Genomic DNA, 24,933 nt, shown 5'->3' with positions numbered 1-24,933 from the left:
TGCAGCCTTGCCTTTGAGAGCTTGCTGGTACAGAGACACTATGTGGCGAGGAGTGCGACACTTGTTGGTGGGATGGTTGTAGCATCCACACTTCTTACACTTCTCATCCTTGGAAGTAGTAGTGTCTTTCCTCGGAGCCTTTGTGTTTTTCTTACCCTTACGCTTGTTGCGTTTGCGCTTCTTTGAATTATCAGAAAATTTGGATGGTTTTTGAAGCCATTCCCTTTCTTCTCATCTTTCATAGCATGATGTATTTCAGGCATAGGGGCAGCCCCAACTCGACGTTGCTTATGATTTTTCATCGTAAGCTCATCGTGCTTTTCTGCCTGAAGTAGATCATGTATGAGTTCAGAGTAAGTCTGATAATTGCGAGCACGGTATTGATGTTGCAAGACCCTATCAGATGGGAGCATAATTTGGAGTGTCTTTTCAATCTTATCCGCATCTGAAGGTTCCTTGCCACAAAAACGCAAACGAGCACAGATTTTATGAATAGCATGGTTGTAATCACCTATGGACTTGTAGTCCTGGAGACGAATATGAGTCCAGTCATGATTCGCCTCAGGTAAGATTACAGCCTTCTGTTGCTCATACCTGTCTTTAAGGGATAACCATAGTACATTTGGCTCTTCTTCCATCACGTATTCTGCTTTCAGATCAGGATGGAGGTGATGCCTGAGAATGTACAATGCGTTGTACTTGTAGGCATCATGCAGTGGCTCAGTCCTCTCTGCAGGAGGTAGCAATGCACTCAGAATGTTCTTTGAGGCAAGGCTGATCTTGATATCCAGTGCCCAAGTAGGATAGTTATGTCCATCGAGAGCGAGTTCTTCAAACTCTTTTGCCATTGATCCTACACAAGCAACCAGAGATTTTCTGTTTAGGAAATCATCATGGGTGTGTTGTAGTATGTGTAGTAGCACAACATATTGTATGCTTGCTCGTATTGAGTTGTAAGAAATAACCCAATTGAGATGAATAATATGCCATTTTGCATGAAATAACGATAATTTAAGACCTCAATTGCAAATAATGCAAGAGGTCAAAAATCGTCATGGCAAGGTTAATGATGTAGCTTATATAGTATTCAGGAAAATTAAGAACACATGGTAACTTAATTTTATGAATAATGTGGCATCAATTGTGTAAGGACTAAATATATTCTTGCTCGTATTAAATCACTTGGATTTAATTAAGATGAATTAAATTTTTGAATATGCATTGGAAGGAATGCAAATAAAACATATGTCAATATATGGAATATTGAAGAAAATATTCATTGACATATTTTCCAAGTTATAAAACCTTGGAAAATTCCTAACACAAGATGTTACTTGAAAAGTCATAAGCTGAGGATTAAAATTAACATTTAAATTCCTAAACATCATCAACTCTAATTTCTGGAAATTAGAAAAATTAAATAACAATTGAAGCTAAGTCCTTGTAGGCAGCCCAGACGCGAAAGACAGCCCAGCAGCGCGCGCGGCAGCGCGGCGAGCGTTGGCCCGCAGGCACGCGCGGCCAGCGCGGCCCAGCTCGGCGAGCAGCGGCCTGCAGGCGCGCGCGGCCAGCGGCGGCCCGTAGGCACGCGCGGCCAGTGGCGGCCCGTGCGGTGAAAACCGCTGCATAAGAGCCGAGCGGTTAGGGTTGGGAAACCCTAACCGCTCAGTCCGCCCACCACCAACCGCCGCTCCTGGGGGGGCACGCGCCGCCGCTCCGCCGGGGCACGCGCCGCCGGGGCACGCGCCGCGCGGGGTTGCGCCGCCTGGGGGCCGTGCCGCCCGGGGGCGGTGCGCTGCGCCGCCGCGCCACCTGGATCCGCGCCGCCCGGGTGTCTTAGAGGCGGCGACGAGGGGGTGAACGCGAGCGCTCGCGGTCACCTTCTCCCTCGGGCATGTGTGCCGTCAAAGCCCAAGATCCCGGCGGCCGCGGGCGGGGCGAGAGGTGATGCGCCAAACGGCGGATCACCCGGTTGCCGCTCGGGCTGAGCAAAGGCGGCGGTGAAGATGTGCGCGAGGGCCCGGCTTCGTCAGAGGGGTGCGTCGGGTTTGGCTGCGGGATGGCGTCGCCGGCAGTGGGGTCGCCCGATCCGGCTGCAGGTGGCGGCGGTTCTGGAGGAGCGGCCTCCATCCGGGCTGGGCACGGCCCCCACCGATGGAGTGGGCAGTAGCGGAGGGGACGGAGCGGTTGCGGCGACTCTGAAGCCCGCAACCGCTCGGCCACCCGCTCAGGCGACGGTGAAGGCGGGCGAGCCCATCCGTCCCCTCGGGTCAGCGGGGGCCGGTGCGGTGGCGCCTGCGCAGGTGGTGTATGGCCCAGGTCCGCCACCGCCTGTGGAGAAGACGCCGGAGCACCACTGCTAGGGGTCAAGGGTGACCCGTGCATCCTCCCTTCGGAGTCCGTGGGTAAGGCGGCGACGACGGGCAGGGCGAGTGCGTGGCATGCGACGGCCGGGGTTTGCATCACCACGCCGGCGATGATGGCTGTCGTTCATGAAGCGAAGGATGAATGTGAGAAGAACAAGGGAGAGTTCTTTGTACAACATGACTTACAGATGAAACTCTCTTCTTTTCCTGTGGCTCCGTGGAGAACAAGTGCTGATGACGTGTTTAGAACTAAATTACAGTAGTAATTGTGAGGCAAAAGTGAAATCTTTATTCATTGATCACTGGTATTTATACATGTATGAAGGGGTGGAGAAGGGAGGAGATGTCTATTCAGTAATGATCGTGGCCGTTGGTAAAGTAACTGCCACGATCAACGCCTGTGATTTCTCCTATCCTTTTCTTGATGATCAACTGATCATATATTGTAACAGTGCTGTTCCTGCTGCAATTAAATATTTTATAATATACTCTTGAATCTTGATTGATGAAAATGTTTGGATTCGGCTTCGGAGCTTTCAATATATTATGATATTCGTGATCACGGAATTCAAACAACAGGAAAGTGTTTTCAAATGTATGAAACTTTTTTAATGTTATACGGTTGACGAAATTAAATATTTCACCAATTATTGATCAGATATTAAAAATCATTACTGCCATGCGCGTCTGAAAAAGAAGCGCGACGAATTCAGGCGCGAACCCTGTTGCGCACGGTCATTCCATTCGCGAGTCTGGTCCAGCCGGCGCGCCCGCGGCCCGCCAATCGCACCGAGCAAGGGCCCATTCAATTCCGCTAATCTGGGCCTAATTCATCGATGCAAACGGGGCCGAAATGCCCGAGCACCCGAGCGGAGTCGAATGCGGGCCCGATGCAAGTTGCACGGGGCCTAATCGAATTCGGATCGATGGCCTTCTTGGCTCCTTTTTGGCACATAGAACACAACGGAGAGATGGCGCGGAGAGAGACTCCTCCCATCCGAAAAGGCACGCAGGGCCAACTCCAGCCCGCTTAGGTTCGGGTCGATGGAGATTGGCGGCGGCGGCGGAGGAGGTGGACGACCACGACGAGGAGGGCGCGATCGCGGTTGAGCTGGTCGAGGGAAGCAAGCATGGCGATGGATCTATCTTCAGGCCCGACGAGCACCCCCTGCACAGGCTCTACCACCTCCACGACACCAGGGAGAGTACGTGATGTATGCCCATCCTCCCTTCATCTTCTTTGGATCGATTGATGTTTCTATGCTCAATTTCATCCCTAACTTCCTTTCAATCGAAATATATTTCACCCTCAATTTCCTTCCTATTTATTTTAGTACAGCAACCAAATACTTTGTTTTTTTTCTTGAAACGGAGCAACCAATCGCTTAGTGATGACTTCATATCGATCTATTGCTATAGATATGTATACATAATCACCACTGCTGCTCGATCCACCAGCTCGCTTGGAACCAATGAGGCTGTCGGAACCAATCGATATTTGCCATCCGTGCTGGACCGCTTGCAGGCAACACGTGGGTTGCGCCATGATGCAGATCTTCTCGCTCAAGCTGAGCAAGCTACCAAGAGGAGCAGCAGCCGGCCACGGGCCCATTCAGCTGTACGGGTTCATGGCTGTCCGCGATCTGTTGGACCCTCTTCGCAACTACGTCTTCAACCACACTAGGGAGGATCCATTCGTCGTCCAAGACCTCCGTTCGGACCCCTTCATATACCTCTCTGGCCCGAACAGAGGTATCTACTTGCAGTGCCGAGTGTTGATTTGAGTATGACATGAAGATAAAGAGAGGTGACACAAGACAAGATGATCTGCCCCTCATTGATGGGGCTGCCACATTCAGCAAACTGACATACATCCATGGGGCCATCACCAACCGGATCAAGGGAGATTGCGGCCACGGTAGAAGTTTGGGCAACAAATTCAGGGGGGTATGACAGTGGCCTAGACGTGTCTATTGTTAGTTAATTCTCCTGTTCTCGCTCTTTTTGTTTGATCATGCCATGCCAATGTCCGGCGGCGGCAAGTAGAATATGGCAGCAGCTGCAAGCAGTGGCAGAAACAAGTAGTGGAATAGTGGTAGCAACAGTAACTAGTAGTTGTGTGCCATACCTTGTACTTCTATTTGACTTACCGTGTGTTTGGTTGGGGAGCGAGTCGTAGCGGAGCCGCTCCGCTCCCCTTTTCTGCGTGTTTGGTTGGAAGCAATCAAGAGCGAAATGGCTCCAGAAGCGGAAAGATCCGAATATTCCGTTGAAATGCGGAACCATCCCGCTCCCCAAATCCGACCGGACGCGAGCGCTCCTTTTTCCTCTCCCGTGCGCGTGAGATAGGGGCACCGCTCCCTCTGTTCCCCCGGCGCGGCCACCGCGCGCCGCCCCTCCCGCTGGCCCCCGCGCGGCCTGCCCTCGCGCGGCCTGCTCCCCGCGCCGCCGCGCCCCCCGCGGCCACCGGCCCCCCGCGCGGCCTACCCCCCACGGCGTGCCAGCCCCCCGCGCGGTGCCCGCCCCCCCACCCCCGCCGGCGGCCGCCTGGAGCCCCCCCTCCGGCCCGCCGCCAGGCGCCCCCGCCCGCCACACCCCCCGCCAGCGGCCGCCGCCCGCCAGGCGCCCCCCCCCCCCCCCCCCGGCAGCGGCCTGGAGCACCCCCCCTCGCGGCAGCCTGGAGCACCCCCAGCGCCGGCGGCGCCCGCGCCCCCCTGAAAGATATCTAGGCCCCTAAGTGGGTTTTGGTGATATATGACAAAGCACATGTATATTTAATCGTGTTATTAAGCATGTGTGCAGGTGCTAATGGTGATTAAGCAAAGCTTTTAGAGAAGCGTGAGCCCTCAAAAAGGATATGAAAAGCGGCGTCCTCAAGAGTTCTTAAAGATTAGATTTTATGTTTGAAATTGAGTATAGGAAACGCCGTACTATCAAGGGAAACTGTGATCCACTAGTGTAGACATGGTAGTTGTGCTCAAGAGAACCCACAGAAATCATAAAGAAACCATCTCAACACTAAAAAGGGGACTTAAAAGTGAAATTCAGTGTCTAACCCGGAGTGTCCGGGTCCCAGTCCGGAATGTCCGGACAGAATGTCCGGAGTATCCGGACGTATACCCGGAGTGTCCGGGTTACTGTTACCCGTCTGCAAAAACCAGTTTGGTCCGGAGTCTCCGGACCCCTATGTCCGGAGTATCCGGACATATACCCGGAGTTTCCGGGTACCGCTCTCCCAACGGCTAGTTTCTGGGAGAGGGAGTATAAATACCCCCCCATACCCCCTCTCACTCTCTCTCTCTTGCTCATTTTCGACCAGACCTGCAGAAAGCCTAAAGAGAGCCCTCTCACTCCCCATTTGCTTCATTCTTGAGTGATTTTCATTGGGGTTTGAAGTGAGATTGTTGCAAGAGCTAAGATTGTGCAAGTAAGCCTTGATTTCATCTCTTGAGCACATCAAACCAAGTCTAGCCCGTGGATTCTAGTTTATTACTCTTGGAGCTTCAAGCTCCTAGACGGCTAGGCGTCGCTTGTGATTGCGTGATTGTTTTGTGAGCATCACAGCTGGTTTGTAATCTTCTCTCCTCTCCGAGGAATTCATAGTAAGTGACCCTAGGGTTTGAGCGTTGGTCTCACCCTTGGGAGAGGAGCATAGGAGTTCTTGAGCACCGTCTCTTGAATTCTTCCTCAACGGAGACGTAGCTCCTTTGGGAGCGAACTTCGGGAAACAAATTCTGTGTCAATCTCATATTTCTACCTCATACTTTTGATTATTTGCTTGTGAGACTAACCTTTTAGGGTTTGAGGCCGATCTATTTTTGTACAAGTCTCACGAGAAAGAAAACTGGTGAGAAACACTTCAGAGGTACCCCTAGTCCATCTAAATTTACCTGATCTAATTTATAGCATCTACAACAGTGATTAGTAGCACGCTTTTTCATACCCGGATAGTCCGGACACTATATCCGGAAACTCCGGACTCTACATCCGGAGTATCCGGACATATATCCGGAGTATCCGGATACCTGTGTTGCTAACCGTGTTCAAAGTGTTTTAAGTTGCAGATTAGCCTATTCACCCCCCCTTTAGGCATCTTGAGGTCCTTTCAATTGGTATCAGAGCGAGGTTCTCCATATTTGAAGCTTAACCGCTTGGAGAGTCAAGATGTCGAGTGACGCTTCATCCAAGGGTCAAGCCGATCCAATGGTTGAAGTTCAGAGGGAGAAGTCATCTGAAAGATCAGAGGATAAGAAAAAGAACAGGCTACAAGAAGAGGAAGAAGATTTGGAAACAACCGACGATGAGATGTCATTTCAAGAATGGAAGGCTTGGAGGAAGAAGAAGAAATTGCAAAGAAAGAAAGAGAAATCAAGCACCAAGATTATTATAGAGTCAAGTGATGACTCGGACAACGACTATAAGAGAAGATCTTCAAGCTCTTCAAAGGTGAAGAAAAGAGCCAACTATCACCAAGTTGGTCATGACTATACATTTCAAATTCCTACTGATCATAGTGCTTCAATTCACATGGGAAAACCCCCTTATTTTGATGGAACGGGGTATAATCAATGGAAGACCAAGATGTTTGGTTATTTGAGTGCAATTCATAAGGATCTATGGAAAATCATTGAAGTAGGGTGTGAGATCCCGGAAGATGGAGAAGCCACAACACCCGTTCAAGCATATGTCTTACAAAGAAATTATCAAGCTTTGAACATTCTTCACACTTCCGTGAGTCCGGAAGAGTTTGACAAAATTGAAGATTGCTCCACCGCCAAGGATGCTTGGGACACTCTCCAAGTAAATCATCAAGGATCAAGAAAAGTCCGAGAATCAAGAATCAAGACTTTGGAAGATGAACTAAGTCTATTCTCCATGAAGAAAGATGAAACCGTTAAGGAGATGTATAACCGTATGAAAAGGATCACCAATCAAATCAAATCTCTTGGTGGAGACAAATGGGGTGATCGTGAGATAGTGGATAAGCTCTTAACCGTCTACATGGCTAGGGATGTCACATTACCTAGTTTGATAAGAGCGGAAAGAGGTTTCAAGCACTTCACCGCCGAGAACGTTCTTGGAAGAATTGAGGCTCATCATGATCAATTGAAGAGAGTCAAAATAAATCAAGATTTAGCCGACCTACAAGAGCAAGCTGCAAGGAATAATGGGTTGGCTCTTCAAGCTAAGTTGAAAGGCAAAGAAAAGGCATCTCAACCATCAAAGATTGATGACTCTAGTGATAGTGAAGATGATGAGCTTGATGATGAGCAAATGGCCTTTTTCATCAAGAACTTTAGAAGAGTTCTAAGGAAGGGCAACTTTCGAAACTTTGGCAAGAACAAGAATGAATCAAGAAGAAGATCAAGCAAGCCATGCTTCGGTTGCAAGAAAATCGGGCATTTCATTGCGGATTGTCCGGAAGAAAAGAAGAAGAACAAGAATGCCAAGGAGAGTTCATCCAAGAGGGATAAGCCAAGATATAAAAAGCATGTTGGTGAAGCTCATCTTGGTCAAGAATGGGATTCAAATGAAGAAAGCAACTCCGACAATGAAGACATTGCAACCATGGCATTCAAGACTTTATCTTCATATCAACCAAGCTTGTTTGAAGATCTCACCGATAATGAAGGTCAAGACCAAATTATGTGCTTGATGGCAAAGAACTCAAAGGTAATATCTCCAAGCTCATCGGATGATGAAATAGATGATGATGATGAAGTTGCTAGTCTTATTAAACAATATGGCAAGAGTGCGGCAACTAGAATAATGAAATTAATAATGAAACTAGATGATCTAGATGAGACTCTTGAATCGCAAGAGGAATTGTTTAGGCTTGAAAGAGAAAAATCCGAGACTCTTGAAAAGAACCTTACCTATGAAAGGAAGGAAAACAAGAGGCTTGGAGAATCTCTAAAAGCTAAGGATAACATGCTTCTTGAGGTAGAAGAGTCATTTACTAGTGAAAAGAGGAAAGTGGATGACTTAACTAAAGAACTTCTTTTAGTTGAAGACACTTATGCTAGATTAAAGAGAGACAATGATAAACTTCAAGAAAGCTTAACAAGCTTGCAAGCCATAAACACGGCACTTGAAGTTAAAGTTAGCACTCTCCTAGTAAGTTCCTCTAACACTTGTAAGACATCAAAGTCATCTAGTCCTTCAACTAGTAATGGTTGTGCACGATACTTTAATGTTGATATTCAAACTTGTGTGACTAACCATGCCAAAGTGCAAGCCATGAGGAAAGAGATTAATAGACTCACCAAATTGGTGCAAGAAGAGGAGATATCTCACAAGGGAGTACTCAAGACAAATCCCTCACCGAGGGTAGGTGAGTTTGAGAAGCATACTAAGGGATTTGGTTCAAGATACTTAAGTAAATATGGTTTTGAGAAAGGTAAGTGATTTGGAAAGAATGAAGATGGCACTTCTCAAACCATTCCTTATGTCAAGAATAACAAGAAGGCCGCATTAGGGGCAAGAGGAGGCCTAGTGAACATGACAACTCCCACCCATAGGAGAAGTAGTGAGAAGCAAGGGTTAAGTCAAATCAAGTTTGTGAAGAGAGGCACAACATGTGATGAAGGTGCCAAAATTGTTGCATCCTCTTTGAAGCAAGACAAATTTCAAATACCCAAGACACCAAAAGCATTATCTCAAATGTCATTTTATGCGGATTATGTTTTAACTAGGAACCACCATGGTAAAGTGGTTGCTAGGTTTGTGGGTCACCGCTCATGGAACACTAAGGTGAAAAGCCATGTGTGGGTACCCAAAGTGTTTTTGACTAACACTCAAGGACCCAAATATTGTTGGGTACCTAAAAGAAAGGATTAATCTTGTTTTGTAGGAATACTTTTCCGGTGGATCAACATGGGTAATTGATAGCGGATGCACCAATCATATGACCGGAGAAGGAAGCATATTCGAGAGTTTGAAAGAGTCAAATGATGATCATTACATTACTTTTGCCGGAAATCAAAAGGGAAAAGTGCTTGGTACCGGTAGTATTGATTTAAACTCAAAATTCTCTCTTTCAAAAGTTCTTTTAGTCGAATCTCTTGGGTATAATTTGCTATCCATATCACAACTTTGTGCATCGGGTTTCAATTGTTTATTCACTAACGAAGGTGTGACCGTCATTAGGAGAAGCGATGGCTCCATTGCCTTCAAAGGTGTACTCAAGGGAAAGCTTTATCTAGTGAATTTTTCACAAGAAAAGGCTCAACTTGATACATGCTTGGTGGCAAAGTCTAGCTTGGGTTGGTTATGGCATCGCCGACTAGCTCATGTTGGGATGAGAAATCTCAACAAGCTCCTAAAGGGGGATCACATTCTAGGACTAACAAATGTCTCTTTTGAGAAAGATCGTATTTGTAGTGCTTGTCAAGCCGGAAAGCAAGTTGGTGTTCCTCATCCGTCAAAGAGCATCATCACCACCGTCAAGCCATTTGAACTACTACACATGGATCTTTTTGGTCCGGTGGCTTATATAAGCATTGGTGGTAACAAATATGGACTTGTTATTGTTGATGATTATTCTCGTTTCACTTGGGTTTTTTTTTTGCATGACAAAAGTGTAGTGCAAGAGACATTCAAGAAATTTGCAAAAAGAGCTCAAAATGAATTCGAGACCAAGATCAAGAAAGTGAGAAGTGACAATGGCACCGAATTCAAGAACACCAACATTGAAGAATTTTTAGAAGAAGAGGGCATTGGGCATGAGTTCTCCGTTCCATACACTCCACAACAAAATGGAATTGTTGAAAGGAAAAATAGAACTCTCATTGAAGCCGCAAGAACAATGCTTGATGAATACAAGGTCTCGGATCAATTTTGGGCGGAAGCAATCAACACGGCATGTCACGCTGTCAACCGTCTTTATCTTCACAAGATCTTGAACAAGACGGCCTACGAACTTCTACTTGGTAAAAAGCCTAATGTGTCATACTTTAGAGTTTTTGGAAGTAAGTGCTTCATTCTCAACAAGAAGCCCAAGAACTCTAAATTTGCATCTAAAGTTGATGAAGGTTTTCTTCTTGGTTATGCCTCAAATGCTCATGGATATCGTGTCTTCAACAAAACCTCCGGTTGTGTTGAAGTTGCGTGTGACGTGACATTTGATGAATCTAATGGTTCTCAAGAAGAGCAAGTTGATGATGTTGTAGGCATGGAAGAATCACCAAATAAGGCGATCAAGAAGCTAGCCACTGGTGAAATAAAGCCACAAGAACAAGAGGATCAAGACGATGATGATGTGTTGATGTTCAAAGGGTCATCTACATCAACTTCCGCAGCGCAACCCGGAAACTCCGGGTACAAATCCGGAGACTCCGGATCACCTGTCCGGAGTATCCGGACACAGGTCCGGAGTATCCGGGTTACAGAAGATCGACCATCATCTCCACATCAAGATCAACCTCAGGCTGAACAAGAAGTCGAGCCCATACAACATGAAGCTCAAGTTCCTCATCCAAGAATTCATCAAATTATTCAAAAGGATCATCCCGTGGATAACATTCTTGGAAGTATAAACAAAGGGGTAACTACTCGTTCTCGTTTAGCAACCTTTTGTGAACATTACTCGTTTGTTTCTTCTTTGGAACCACTTAAGGTTGAAGAAGCTTTGGATGATCCGGATTGGGTGATGGCCATACAAGAAGAGTTGAACAACTTCACACGGAATGAAGTCTGGTCCTTGGTAGAAAGACCCAAGCAAAATGTCATTGGGACAAAGTGGGTCTTTCGAAACAAACAAGATGAACATGGCGTGGTAACAAGAAACAAGGCAAGGTTGGTTGCTCAAGGCTTCACTCAAATCGAAGGTTTGGATTTTGGTGAGACTTATGCACCCGTAGCTAGGCTTGAGTCAATTCATATCTTGCTTGCCTTTGCAACTCACCATGATTTCAAGCTATACCAAATGGATGTGAAGAGTGCTTTTCTTAATGGACCAATCTCCGAATTGGTATATGTTGAGCAACCACCGGGCTTTGAAGATCCCAAGCTGCCTAATCACGTCTACAAGCTCCATAAGGCACTCTACGGGCTTAAGCAAGCTCCTAGAGCATGGTATGAATGCCTTAAGGACTTTCTCTTAAGGAAAGGCTTTGAGATAGGCAAAGCCGATCCTACTCTTTTCACTCGCAAAGTTGACAAAGAAATTTTTGTGTGCCAAATATATGTCGATGACATTATATTTGGTTCTACTAATCAATCTTGGTGCAAGGATTTTAGTAGGATCATGACGAAGAGATTCGAGATGTCCATGATGGGGGAGTTGACATTCTTTCTTGGCTTTCAAATCAAGCAACTCAAGAAGGAACCTTTATTTGTCAAACCAAGTATACCAAGGATATGTTGAAAAAGTTTGATATGGAGAATGCCAAGCCTATCAAGACACCCATGCCGACTAATGGACATCTCGATCTAAATGAAGATGGGAAGGCTGTAGATCAAAAGGTATATCGCTCCATGATTGGATCTCTTCTTTACCTTTGTGCATCTAGGCCCGATATCATACTTAGCGTGTGCATGTGTGCAAGGTTTCAAGCTAATCCTAAGGAATGTCATCTTATTGCTGTTAAACGAATTCTAAGATATTTAGTTTTCACTCCGTACTTTGGCTTGTGGTATCCCAAGGGCTCCACTTTCAATCTACTTGGCTACTCCGATTCGGATTATGCTGGTTGCAAAGTAGATAGGAAGAGTACATCGGGGACTTGTCAATTTCTTGACCGGTCCCTTGTGTCTTGGAGTTCCAAGAAACAAAATTCCGTTGCCTTATCAACTGCCGAAGTCGAATATATTGCTGCAGGTGCTTGTTGTGCACAATTACTTTGGATGAAATCCACCTTGAGAGACTTTGGTTGTAAGTTTAGCAAGATTCCACTCTTGTGTGACAATGAGAGTGCAATCAAGCTAGCGAACAATCCTGTTAACCACTCAAGAACCAAACATATTGACATAAGGCACCATTTCTTGAGAGACCATGAAGCCAAAGGAGATATCGTTTTAAGTCATGTGAGCACCGATAAACAACTAGCCGATATCTTCACTAAACCACTTGATGAGCAAAGGTTTTGTACCTTGAGGAGTGAGCTAAATATTTTGGATTCTCGTAACTTAGTTTGAGATCATGCACATGTTTGAGTGCTGTAGAGAAATTATTTTGAAAAATCTACTAGAATTAGTAGGAGTGTGATTTTAAAAGTAATTTGAATCTCTTCTTACTTGCTTGAGACTATAGTTCCCATTGTTGATTGCTGGCTAGTCTCAAGTTAAGTAAGCCTCTCACATCACTAGATCTCTTCTATCAAAATTCAATCTTATTCGCTTTGGAATCCTTCACAGTTTTAGGGGGAGCCGGATACTCCGGTCATACGTCCGGATACTCCGGATATCCGGATACTCCGGACATACGTCCGGATACTCCGGATGGTAAAACCATCTCATATATATACCGCGGGGGGTCGGTCAAAACGGTTCTATCTCTTATTTTTCACCTCCACCGCGCCTCTCCTCCTCTCCTCTGTCTCCCACTCGCCCAAGGGGAGATTTCCACCATCTTTTCGCGTGAGGTTTGCGAATCGTTGAAGGGAGTGCTTCATCTCGTCCGGAATCTCCGGGGAACGCTTTGGATTTGGAGTTTCCCGCGCTTTCCTCTTCATTAAGGTATTCAAACTTCAAATCGCCCGATCTCTCAATGTAGTGGTCAAAACTAGATATCCTTTGGGGCATTATCTTCCCTCATGTGCAGCAGCTTGTGCCCCAAATTTCATTCAAATCCCATGGGCAAATCTCTAGATTTCATGAAAGTAGGGTTTCCATGTCGATGCCCGGAGACTCCGGGTTTCCTGTCCGGATACTCCGGACTGTCCGGAGTATCCGGACATATATCCGGACTCTCCGGATTCTAGAGTTTCAGCCTATCTGTCTCATTCCTATTTCGTCTAGCTGCTCCTAATCGATATATCCTATATCCAGGCTATGGGACGTGAGCGTGCACCTGCTTCTTCCGGCCAGAGACGGCAAAAACGCCGTCATGATCCCCAAATCCAAGAGGAGGAAGTTTCACCTCCTAGTCCTCCTCCAAGAGAACTTCGTCCTCGCCACCGTCCGGGCAAAGAGCCTGCAGGAAGCAGCTCACATGCCCTCCACCTCGTCAAGCTCCATATATGATGCCAAGCATGGCAGTGCCTCCTCCTTCTCGGGCAAATCCATCAAGACGGGGAATTGCTTGGGATATCTGCCCTCGCACTCCTCCTCGTCTTCAAATTGAATATCCACAAGATCAACGTACATATCCAAGGTGCCCAAAGCTTCACCGTCCTCAAATTCTCACTGAGTTTTCTACCACCATGGGGAGGAACTATTTCAAGCAGACTGTGGCTCTCACTGATGCGCGAAAGGAGGATGTCTACAAGTATGAGAAGGCTGAAAATTTGGAAAGGAGGTTTTGGTGTCAGTTATATCAAGACTTCTACTCCTCCGTTGTCATGCGCAAGGCAAAGCTCCAATTGTTCCTTGCAAGTATGTCGATTGGGAGTATTTTGAGAGGATGAATGATCCATTCTTCAATCAAGCTATTGAAAAGTGCAAGGAATTTGGTCTTTATGACATCATGGGCTTTCGGTATGATTGGAATGAAGAGATTCTTGCTCAATTTCACTCCTCTTTGTTTTATGACGCAAGGCAAATTGCCTTCTTTTGGACTACCGAGGGAGTGAAATATGGACATGACATTCGCTAGACTCCTTGGGCTTGGCTCAGAGGATGAGAAGAGGGATCCCATTCATGTGGAACATCAGTTAAAGCCAAGTCAATTACCGGCTATTTTCTACAACCCTATTCTAGCGGAAACCGGCAATGCAAGCACTCTTCAACCATTCTACTACACCATGAACCAATTCTTTCGTGCCACCATTGATGCTAAGGATGGTGATGCCACTGCTCTTAGGTACTTTGCTTGCAATCTCCTTGCCCGTGTCATGCCAGGTGGACGACCTTTCTCCATTATGGATTTCATGTGGAATGAGTTAAGGAGGACGATGGAATGATCCCCAAAAGTTTTCTACCATCTGCTCCTTACATTATGTATATGATTGAGAGGGTCACCAAGGTCACCTTTCCCAAGGATTGCAAGCACGCTGCCCTACACCTTCGTCCTCGATCCGGTGATGCACCACACGCCCTCCTCTTCATACTGGTGCAACAAGGAACCCAAGGTTGATCCAGCTCCATCTTCCTCTCGTCGTGGTCATCATGATTCTTTCATCAAGAGAGCTCTTAAGAGCATTTTCTGCATGTGCAAGACTGCAACTCACGAGATTAATGAAAACCGCCGTGACATTATTGAGATTAAGAGTCACTTGGGGCTTCCGGCGGATCCATATCATGAGTTGCCCGAGTTTGATGACCCATTTGCCGAATGGGATGCTGCGGATGAGGCCGCCACTGCTGCTGCTCATGCTCCTCTTCCTCGCCCACGTCAGCGCACCCGTGCCCCTACACGATCCCGTCGCTCTCCTCCTCGTGGCCAAGAGATTTTTGATGACGAGGAAGAGACCGAGGAAGAAGCACCTCCAAACTACCGCGAAATCCCCGATTCGGATGAAGATGAGGACACCTCCGATGAGGATGCCCAAGATGATGATGAGTAGAAGACTTTCTTGCCATTTTTCATTTCCTTTTTGGCACTTGATGACAAAGGGGGGAGTGAAAATGTCATTTATGTACTCATTTGGGCTATGTATCAACTTTATGCGTTTCTTTTGAACAATTATTCATGTAAGGACTATGTGGTGTGAGAACTTTGAAATGTGTGCTACTCTGTGATTTACTAGTTTGCAGTTTGTTTTTAAGGATGAGCTGATAGTGTGATCTTAATTTGATTATGATGCAATTTTATTGTTTCTGAGTTCTGACCTGATGGTCCGGATACTCCGGATATTATTCCGAATACTCCGGACACATGGTCCGGAGTCTCCGGATTGAAACCCGGAGTCTCCGGATTGCCTTGATCGAAGACTAGTGATTCTTGATTATATGACATGTCTTTTGCATCACACACTCTTCAGCACACACATGCTCACCCCACTGTAGAATGTATAAAGAGTTTCCATATCTTTTTCTAAATATGCCAATCTTGACTTTAGAGAAGTCAATTTGAAATTCAAATTCATGGCATACATTAAGGGGGAGCTCTTTACATGCTTAAGATTACATTTTTATGGTTATCAAATGAGATACATGTGAGTTGTCATCAATCACCAAAAAGGGGGATTGAAAGATATCTAGGCCCCTAAGTGGGTTTTGGTGATATATGACAAAGCACATGTATATTTAATCGTGTTATTAAGCATGTGTGCAGGTGCTAATGGTGATTAAGCAAAGCTTTTAGAGAAGCGTGAGCCCTCAAAAAGGATATGAAAAGCGGCGTCCTCAAGAGTTTAAAGATTAGATTTTATGTTTGAAATTGAGTATAGGAAACGCCGTACTATCAAGGGGAACTGTGATCCACTAGTGTAGACATGGTAGTTGTGCTCAAGAGAACCCACAAAATCATAAAGAAACCATCTCAACACTCAAAAAGGGGACTTAAAAGTGAAATTCAGTGTCTAACCCGGAGTGTCCGGGTCCCAGTCCGGAATGTCCGGACAGAATGTCCGGAGTATCCGGACGTATACCCGGAGTGTCCGGGTTACTGTTACCGTCTGCAAAAACCAGTTTGGTCCGGAGTCTCCGGACCCCTATGTCCGGAGTATCCGGACATATACCCGGAGTTTCCGGGTACCGCTCTCCAACGGCTAGTTTCTGGAGAGGGGGTATAAATACCCCCATACCCCCTCTCACTCTCTCTCTCTTGCTCATTTTCGACCAGACCTGCAGAAAGCCTAAAGAGAGCCCTCTCACTCCCCATTTGCTTCATTCTTGAGTGATTTTCATTGGGGTTGAAGTGAGATTGTTGCAAGAGCTAAGATTGTGCAAGTAAGCCTTGATTTCATCTCTTGAGCACATCAAACCAAGTCTAGCCCGTGGATTCTAGTTTATTACTCTTGGAGCTTCAAGCTCCTAGACGGCTAGGCGTCGCTTGTGATTGCGTGATTGTTTTGTGAGCATCACAGCTGGTTTGTAATCTTCTTCCTCTCCGAGGAATTCATAGTAAGTGACCCTAGGGTTTGAGCGTTGGTCTCACCCTTGGGAGAGGAGCATAGGAGTTCTTGAGCACCGTCTCTTGAATTCTTCCTCAACGGAGACGTAGCTCCTTTGGGAGTGAACTTCGGGAAACAAATTCTGTGTCAATCTCATATTTCTACCTCATACTTTTGATTATTTGCTTGTGAGACTAACCTTTTAGGGTTTGAGGCCGATCTATTTTTGTACAAGTCTCACGAGAAAGAAAACTGGTGAGAAACACTCAGAGGTACCCCTAGTCCATCTAAATTTACCTGATCTAATTTACAGCATCTACAACAGTGATTAGTAGCACGCTTTTTCATACCCGGATAGTCCGGACACTATCCGGAAACTCCGGACTCTACATCGAGTATCCGGACATATATCCGGAGTATCCGGATACTGTGTTGCTAACCGTGTTCAAAGTGTTTTAAGTTGCAGATTAGCCTATTCACCCCCTCTAGGCATCTTGAGGTCCTTTCACCCCCCCACCCACCCCCGCTTGGAGCCCCCCCGCCTGCCGCCCGCCAGGCCCCCCCTCCCCCCCGGCGGCCTGGAGCACCCCCCAGCGCCGGCGGCGCCCGCGCCCCACCCCCACCCATCCCCGCCAGCGGCGTCCTGGAGCCCCCCCGCCCGCCGTCGCACGGCTCCCGCCCCTCCCCCCCCACCCCCCCCCGGGCGCCCGCCGCACGGCCCCCGCCAGAGCCCCCCGCCGGCCGCATGGCTCCTCTGTTTGTTTGTTGATGATCTGTTCGGTTTCAGTAAAATAGGTGGTAAGCTCACCCTAACAAATGAGAGTAACCACACTCACCTGACTCTCCAACCAAACACAGAATGGAACGGTTCTACTCTAGCCAGGGGCGGAGCTACGTGAAGCTCATGTCGTCCCTGGACAGCAATGACTTTTTCTTGGCCCGTTTACATCTATGCTACCAAACAGGCAGGACAGCAGCCCATATAACGAAGTGACCTCAATGGATGACCAGGCTTTCGGCTTGATTGGCCCAGAACAGAACACAAAAAGGCAAAAACGATCTGGCTCCGATCCAAATCACAGCGGCCGCAGCAGCGGCGTTTCGTTTCCTAGTCGAAGTCGAACCGTTCCTCTGGCGGCTGGCCGGCAGCATCCAAGAAAGCGATCACGCCCAGGCCTGAAGCCTGATCGAGCCTGAACGCGCCGCGCCGCCTGACGCCTTCTCTTCCTGTTCGGTGAGCAGTTTCTGTCTCTAGGAGAATCGCCCAGGCACAGGTTTGTTCAGCTGTCCGCCTATCCCTGCTATGCTGCTAATTTATTCTAGAACCGAGATTGATCATATTTTAGGCTCTCACATATGTCGATTGTCCTTGGCAGATTCTGCAGGAAGCCAGGAAGTATGGAACGGTTCTTGAAGAGAAAATCACCACCATCAGCTACTGATCAGGATGAAGGATCTTCACAGCAAAATAAAGGTGCATCGAACATCAGTGCTCCAACTCGTACTTCTTTGATACTATCACCAAAAGATGTTAATTTAGATCAACTTCCTTATGATCCGGCTGATAGAAAGAGAATAATAGAATATCCTGGCTTCAAATTACAAGAAGAGATCAGGAGGAGATATTTGATTAGAGGTCCTCATAGACCACAACCTGGTTTCAATTATCCTCAAACAATCATTGGAAAAAAGCCACGTCGATTTAACCCAGACTGGTTTGAACAATATGATTGGCTAGAATATAGTGAGAAGGTGGATAAAGTATTTTGTCTATACTGCTACCTGTTTAGAGATTGTATTGACGGTCAGGCCGGAAATGCTGCATTTGTAACAAAAGGATTTTCTGGATGGAATAATAAACCAAGACTTGACAGTCATGTGGGAGGGGTAACAGGCTATCACAGTGCAGCTGTCAAAAGGTGTAACAATTTATTGAAGCCAAGTCAATCTATTGAGTTTGCTCTCAAGAAACAACAAGATGTTGCCAAAAGAGGAGTACTTTATTCGATTAAGTACTTTGATAAATGCTGTTAGATACTTGTTGCATCAAGGATTAGCTTTTCGTGGCCATAATGAATCTGAAGATTCTGCTAACAGGGGAAATTTCCTTGAGTTAGTGAAGCTTTTGGCTGAGCAAAATGAAAAAAATAAAGAGGGTTGTACTAAGAAACGCTCCAGAGAATCATCAGATGGTGTCTCCAGAAATTCAAAAGGACATTGCTAATTGCTTTGCAGAGATCATAGTGAATTCTATCATTGAAGAAATTGGTGGTGATGTGTTTTGTTTGTTGGTTGATGAATCTGCCGATGTTTCTGATAAGGAACAAATGGATGTGGTTTTGCGGTATGTTAATAACCGCGGAGAACTGAAAGAAAGACTTAATGGTGTTGTCCATGTCGCTGAGACAACATCAGCCTGTCTCAAGTCTAATATTGATGCTTTATTTTCCAAGTACAAATTAAGTTGGAAACAAGTGAGAGGCCAAGGTTTCGATGGAGCAAGCAATATGAGAGGTGAGTTCAATGGATTAAGAGCTTTGATTCTGAGAGAGAATGGGTCTGCACACTATGTTCACTGCTTTGCTCATCAACTTCAATTAGTCATAGTGGCAGTAGCAAAAAAGAATGATGATATTAGTGATTTTTTTGATATGATATCTCTTCTCCTTAATGTGGCCGGAGCTTCTTGCAAAAGAAAAGATATGATACGACAAAGTCAACAAGAAAGAGTAAAAAAGAGCAATAGGTAGTGGACAAGTCAGTACCGGAACAGGATTAAATCAAGAGCAAACTCTACAAAGACCTGGAGACACACGATGGTGCTCTCACTATAAGACCCTTAAGAGTCTTAACAGTTTGTTTCCTTCTGTTATTGAAGTACTTCAATATGTGGAAAAGGATGGCCCAAATGACAAGAAACGACGCCAAGCACGTGAGCTGCTAGATTATCTCAAAGATTTTGATTTTGTGTTTCACTTACACATGATGTTGATGATCTTGGGACATGCAAATTCCCTATCACTTTGTTTGCAAAGGAAAGATCAAGATATATTGGAGGCCATGTCAGAGGTAAAATTAACAAAGCAAAAATTTCAACAAATCAGAGATGATGGTTGGGAATCTTTATTGCAGACAATATATTTCTTTTGTGAAGAACATAGCATTCCTAAGTTGGACATGGAAGAAGAGTATATTGATCGCCACAAGCCAAGGAAAAAGTCAAATCGAACCAACTACCAGCATTATAGATGGAATTGTTTGAACTCAGTTATTGACTTGCTACTCATAGAGTTCAATGATCGCTTTGGTGAAACAAATTCTAGTTTGCTTACTTACATGGCTGCACATAGTCCAAAGGATTCTTTTGGTGACTTCAAATTGGAGAGCTTAATGGAATTGGCTAAGCTCTATCCAGATGATTTCAATCAAGAGCAGTTGAAGGATCTTGCTCATGAGCTTCCTATTTACATTGACAATATAAAAGCTGATGAAAGATTCTCTAACCTAAATAGTATTACTGCACTTGCAAAACTGATGGTGGACACAAACAAGCATCAAGCTTTTCCTTTGGTCTATAAGCTTCTAAAGCTAGTACTTGTTTTGCCAGTTGCTACAACATCTGTTGAGAGGTGCTTCTCGGCAATGAAAATTGTGAAGACAATATTACGCAATCGCATCGGGAACACGTTTATGAATGATTGTATCATTTGCTTTGTTGAGCCAGCCTTTGTCGTAACAATCTCAGATAATGCTGTAATTGATCGGTTTCAAAAGATGAAGAATCGTAACCGTAGAATGCTTCTATGAGAGGTAAAGACTTTTGTATTGTTACATTATATTTTGTTACGCATTGAACTGAAATTGAAACCTTTTCCTACACATTATTTGCGCTGTGACATCAATGGTCGTAAATTCTAGCTCCGCTCCTGACTCTATCGTACTCTCCAACCAAACAAAAAATGGAGCGGCTCCGTTCTTCTTACCAAACGTAGAACGGAGCGGCTCCATTCTCAGAAATTGGAATGGAACCATTCCATTCAAGTCGGCTCCCCAACCAAACGGACCCTTAGTATGTGTAAATAAGGAGAGCAGCTGCAGCTCAGTTTTTTTAAGCAGCACCCACCAGTGTGTGTTCACTGCTGCTTCCCTTTCTTCTACCTCTAGCTCTGAGTGTGCCAGGGAGAAGGTCAGGGGCCTCACCTTGGGCAGGCCGGGACAACATCTATAACTGGTTTTGTTGGTCGAATAACCCAAGAAATTAAGATCTTCCGTGGCACTATCGGGGACCTATGTGACGTAAAGAGATTTGTGGTTGCTGTGAGATTGAATTCTGACTTATTTCTATATTTTAAGGTTCCAGCTCTTGGAGTAGATCCCATCTGCAAGTTTGCCGTCGGGGCTGTAGCGCATGGATGCACTTACCGTTGCCATGAACTCGATTCCTCAACTATAGAAGTCAAAGTGACTTGGTCAAATCTGTACTAGCCGGCTCATGCGATGTGAGCTTTGAATCCACAGTGCAAGTTTAATATCAGGAGAATATTCATGTAATCTTCTATTTGTTCATGAGTAGAAGTTTTCTTATCCAAAATGGGTATGATTCTCATTTTGGAACCTGATTAGGGGTCTACCCTTTTTGTAATTTATCCCGTCCACATAGATGACTTGCCTGCTAGAGTGGTGTGTTTTATATCCACGAGCTGTTCTCAAAACAACTATATTAATACCATTTTTTAGCATTTTCCCTCTACCAGCATTTCCAAGAGTTTGATTTTCACTTTTATTTTTTGCCCATTGTAGGTTGGTGAGGATGATCAAAAGCTGGCTGAAGGAATTAGTCTGTTTTCTATCGCTTTGGAGAACCGTGAAAAACCTGCTATCCTTGGAGAACTCATTAAGGTGAGCAGGGGATTTGATTTGTATTATCTTTGTGCCACTGCAACTCAAATCCTTCCCCGGTGGTATTAATTTACTTCAAATTCTAATTGCTAGAATTCATTGGTAAATAATTTATTCATGCAGGAACACGCACGCTAAAGGTGGTAAGTGCATTGTGTTCACGCAAACAAAAAGGGATGCTGATAGATTGTCATAAAGCATGAGTTGAAGTTTCCAGTGTGAAGCTCTTCATGGGGACATCTCACAAGCCCAAAGAGAGAGAACGCTGGCAGGCTTTTCGTGATGGACGGTTTAATATTTTGATTGCCACTGATGTTGCTGCCCGTGGTTAATATATACCATGGATCAATTACAGGCTCGACGCCACGACACCAGAGAGATTAAAAGTGCTGTATAAGCTTCCCTCCATTTTGCTTGGATCCATTGGTGTTCTTTTTTCATGTTCAAATTCACTCTTAAATCTTAATTTCCTTTGGATCGATCGATATTTCATTTTATTTTAGCAACCAATCACTCCAATGTTGGATCGATTTTCCTTTTCTTTCCAACTTTGATTGCTACATACATATACTTTTTTCACTTGAAGGGCTAAACTTTATAAATTTTGATCAACATTTTGGTCAAATTTTATACATGACTAGTGTATAAATTGCCAATATTATATGAATGCATTTGCATTTCAAAGGTCTTTTAATGTGACACTAAATTTGTGGCAATTGATGATGTATTGTAAAAAAAACTGACAGTCAAAATTTACCACTAAAAAACTTTTTTAAAATTCCCAGTAACAAACAGAGGGAGTAATAATTACCACATAATCTAATTGCTAGTGAGACAATCTGACTCAATCGATATTTGATTCCCTGATGTTAGCCGACGGAACTGAATTTCCTTTGAAGTTCTAATGCCTGCCCGGCATGGGCGTCACCTACTCCGGCACGCCGTTGACGACTTGCCGGCGACCTTGCGCAGCTCAGACCCCGTCAAACAGTGCCACACGGTTAAGCCACTGACAGAACAGCGTGTGTGACATGCATGTCGATCATAAGCAGAACCTTTAGTTCCTGCTTTTCTAGAAAGATTTTAGCAATGGTTGTTGGCATGCTCATGAGTTTGGAATGCAGCACCTGCCAGGTAAACCCAGTTTCAACCATGGGCAGGGCTCCAATGACAGTGTCAGTGGCAGCAGGCCCACACATGCAACATCAGTTTGACCACTCTTTTCTTTTTCCACTTTGAACCAGAGAGTTTTTTTTTTACATGTCATTTTCCTTCCCCCCATGCACAGGTAATTTCCTGTACACTACTGTCCCTGTCGTTTTGGTGAACTCCAGCTCAGCTATCGACCGTGCAGCTGCTTAGCAATAGTATGGTCAAAAAATATTATCTCAGTGTGACGCCATGCTCGTGCAAGTCTTTCAGGACAGGAGTTGGACAATCTTGCCCTTTGCAAACCGCTCTAGCGTCTCTAAAATTCAACGAATAGGACGGACTTGGACCTTTTCTTTTTTTTTGGTCGATTTTTTTAAACGTAGAACAATAGGCTTTGGGTCAAGATCAATGATCAACTATATATGGTTGACCTTTTCGTGGTACTAGTTAGTGTATGAACAGAACAAGTCAAGCTCAATCTCATAATCTTAATGCCAAAAGGGGAACAATATGTATGAAGCTTTGTCGTGCAAGATTTGTGAATCTTGGGATATAATCTGTGGTTTTTTGGTTCCGCAACTGCGCTATAGGCCAGGGCGGCGGCGCGCGGGGTGCTGGGTCGTGCGATACGGACGTCGGACAGGATGTCTTGGGTGGGGGGCTGTGTTGGGCTATTGTCTGTAGGATTTCTCGAGTTATCGGTCGGCTGGCTGGCTGGGCCATGTCTTGGCCTCATTCCTAAGCACCAAGAGCAGCAGTAGGCGCAACTACCACTAGAAGGCAGCAAGCCAGCAACAGTATGCACATGCATAATTTTTTGTCGCTTAACTCGCTGCTCTATAACGACAGCAAGGAGAGAAACACTCTATCATGGTGGTAATGTGCGCGCGCCAGAGGCGCGCTAATTTTCTAGTCTATACCTGTAGAACAGTGATGCTTGACTAAATTATCAGTTGAGGCTGGGTTGCTTCATTAATCTTCTGTAAAGCGGCCGGCACATGTGTAAAGCCTCCATGATGATTGCTCAAGCCGAATTGCCGAAATAATTCCTCCTGTTTCCCTTTCGCCTTTTGACGAAATATAATCTGATAGGAAGATGTGCTCTTTGACTTATACACAAGTTTTCTGGGTGATACAGCTGGTGCAGAGAGTGACTGAAGCCTGCATCTCTTCCCTCTTGAATATTCTCCGACCGTTCAACTGTGTTGTGACGGTGAACATGAAAAATTGCATTTTATGCATTTGCGTCTGCAATTTGGGCTTTATTGAAGTTTTTCTGCTTGCTATGCCCTCAAATTTAACATCTTCCTTTTTAACTGTGCACATAAATAGTAATGATCTTATTGTCTTGCTTGGGATTCACAGCCTAAAATACTATCCTTTGCCATTTTGAAAGGTGAGATACTAATTAAATTTTAACACGTTAATAATTTACAAAATAATTTCAAATATTTTGTTGATGATATAAAAGTGGTAGGTACACCGTACACATTATAATGGTCAAAGACGTTGTGTACTTTGATGCCTATTTGTTTCATTCACCAAGAGTCCAAATGCCATAAATTGGAGAAGCAGAGAAGGAAGAATGTGACTCCACCAATAGATAAATAGGTACATGTAGTCAATGGATCTCTCTTTCCCTGTGAGCGCAACCTAGGAAATGTAAAATGCTTGAAGGTTTCTTTGGAACAATGATAAATTGACTTTCGCTAGCAATCAAAGGGCGAGGCTGCTCCAGAATGTAGACTCAATCTAACATTTTTGTCTCAACTCAAATTTTTTTCAAGATTACAAGTCAAAACATTTTGATTTCAGCGATAAATTCATGCTGGAGATTCATACCTCGTACAAAACTCGGCATTTAAGATTAGAAGCCCATAATTGATTTAACCACCTATTCCCATCTGCTAGCTACTGAGTGACATGCTATTTCGAGAAATATATGTTGTACACAAGTACTCCTCAATTCGGTGTTGAGTATACATTGTTTTCAAGTATAATCCAAAGCATACCTTTTTCAGCTACTTAGTCTACTCTTTTCTTAATCGTTAAGAAATAACAGGTGGTCAGCAAACACATGTCAAACTGCACAGTTAAACTGAAGCATCCTGGAAGGAGGGAGAACAAATGATGACATATGAAAATAGGGCTCGAGTTTAGCCTTCAAGGAGAATCCAGTGGATGTCATAAATTTGAATTAAGAAATTTTGTCCATGCCCAGAAGCCTTTCAACCTCCATGACTGAATTTTATAAATATTTAGGTACAATGCAAGCGTGTGGGCAAAGTCAATGATTGTACAGTGGAATTGATAAACTATATGCCTTTTCAAGGCTGAGTCATTTTCTATTTACAACACCA

General features: G+C 45.0%; 1 long non-coding RNA gene and 2 pseudogenes across 2 annotated transcripts; all 3 read left to right on the top strand.

The window, feature by feature from the left end:
* The first annotated feature begins 3,121 nt into the window (after positions 1-3,121).
* On the top strand, positions 3,122-4,564 carry LOC112884324 (annotated as a pseudogene).
* A 9,165-nt stretch (positions 4,565-13,729) lies between these two features.
* On the top strand, positions 13,730-20,329 carry LOC112885632 (annotated as a pseudogene).
* Positions 20,330-20,962: 633 nt separating this feature from the next.
* Positions 20,963-22,088, top strand: LOC112884325. 2 transcript variants are annotated; one of them, XR_003227087.1, is made up of 3 exons: positions 20,963-21,116; positions 21,323-21,421; positions 21,545-22,088. It is a non-coding gene; the product is annotated as an uncharacterized LOC112884325 (long non-coding RNA). The 2 variants fall into 2 exon arrangements; XR_003227088.1 differs by having other exon boundaries at positions 20,978-21,021.
* Positions 22,089-24,933: the final 2,845 nt, after the last annotated feature.

Source organism: Panicum hallii, chromosome 3 (assembly GCF_002211085.1).
Source record: "Panicum hallii strain FIL2 chromosome 3, PHallii_v3.1, whole genome shotgun sequence".
Lineage (NCBI taxonomy): Eukaryota > Viridiplantae > Streptophyta > Magnoliopsida > Poales > Poaceae > Panicum > Panicum hallii.
The sequence above is the reverse complement of the archived record's forward strand: the minus strand, read 5'-3'. Positions and strand labels throughout refer to the sequence as shown.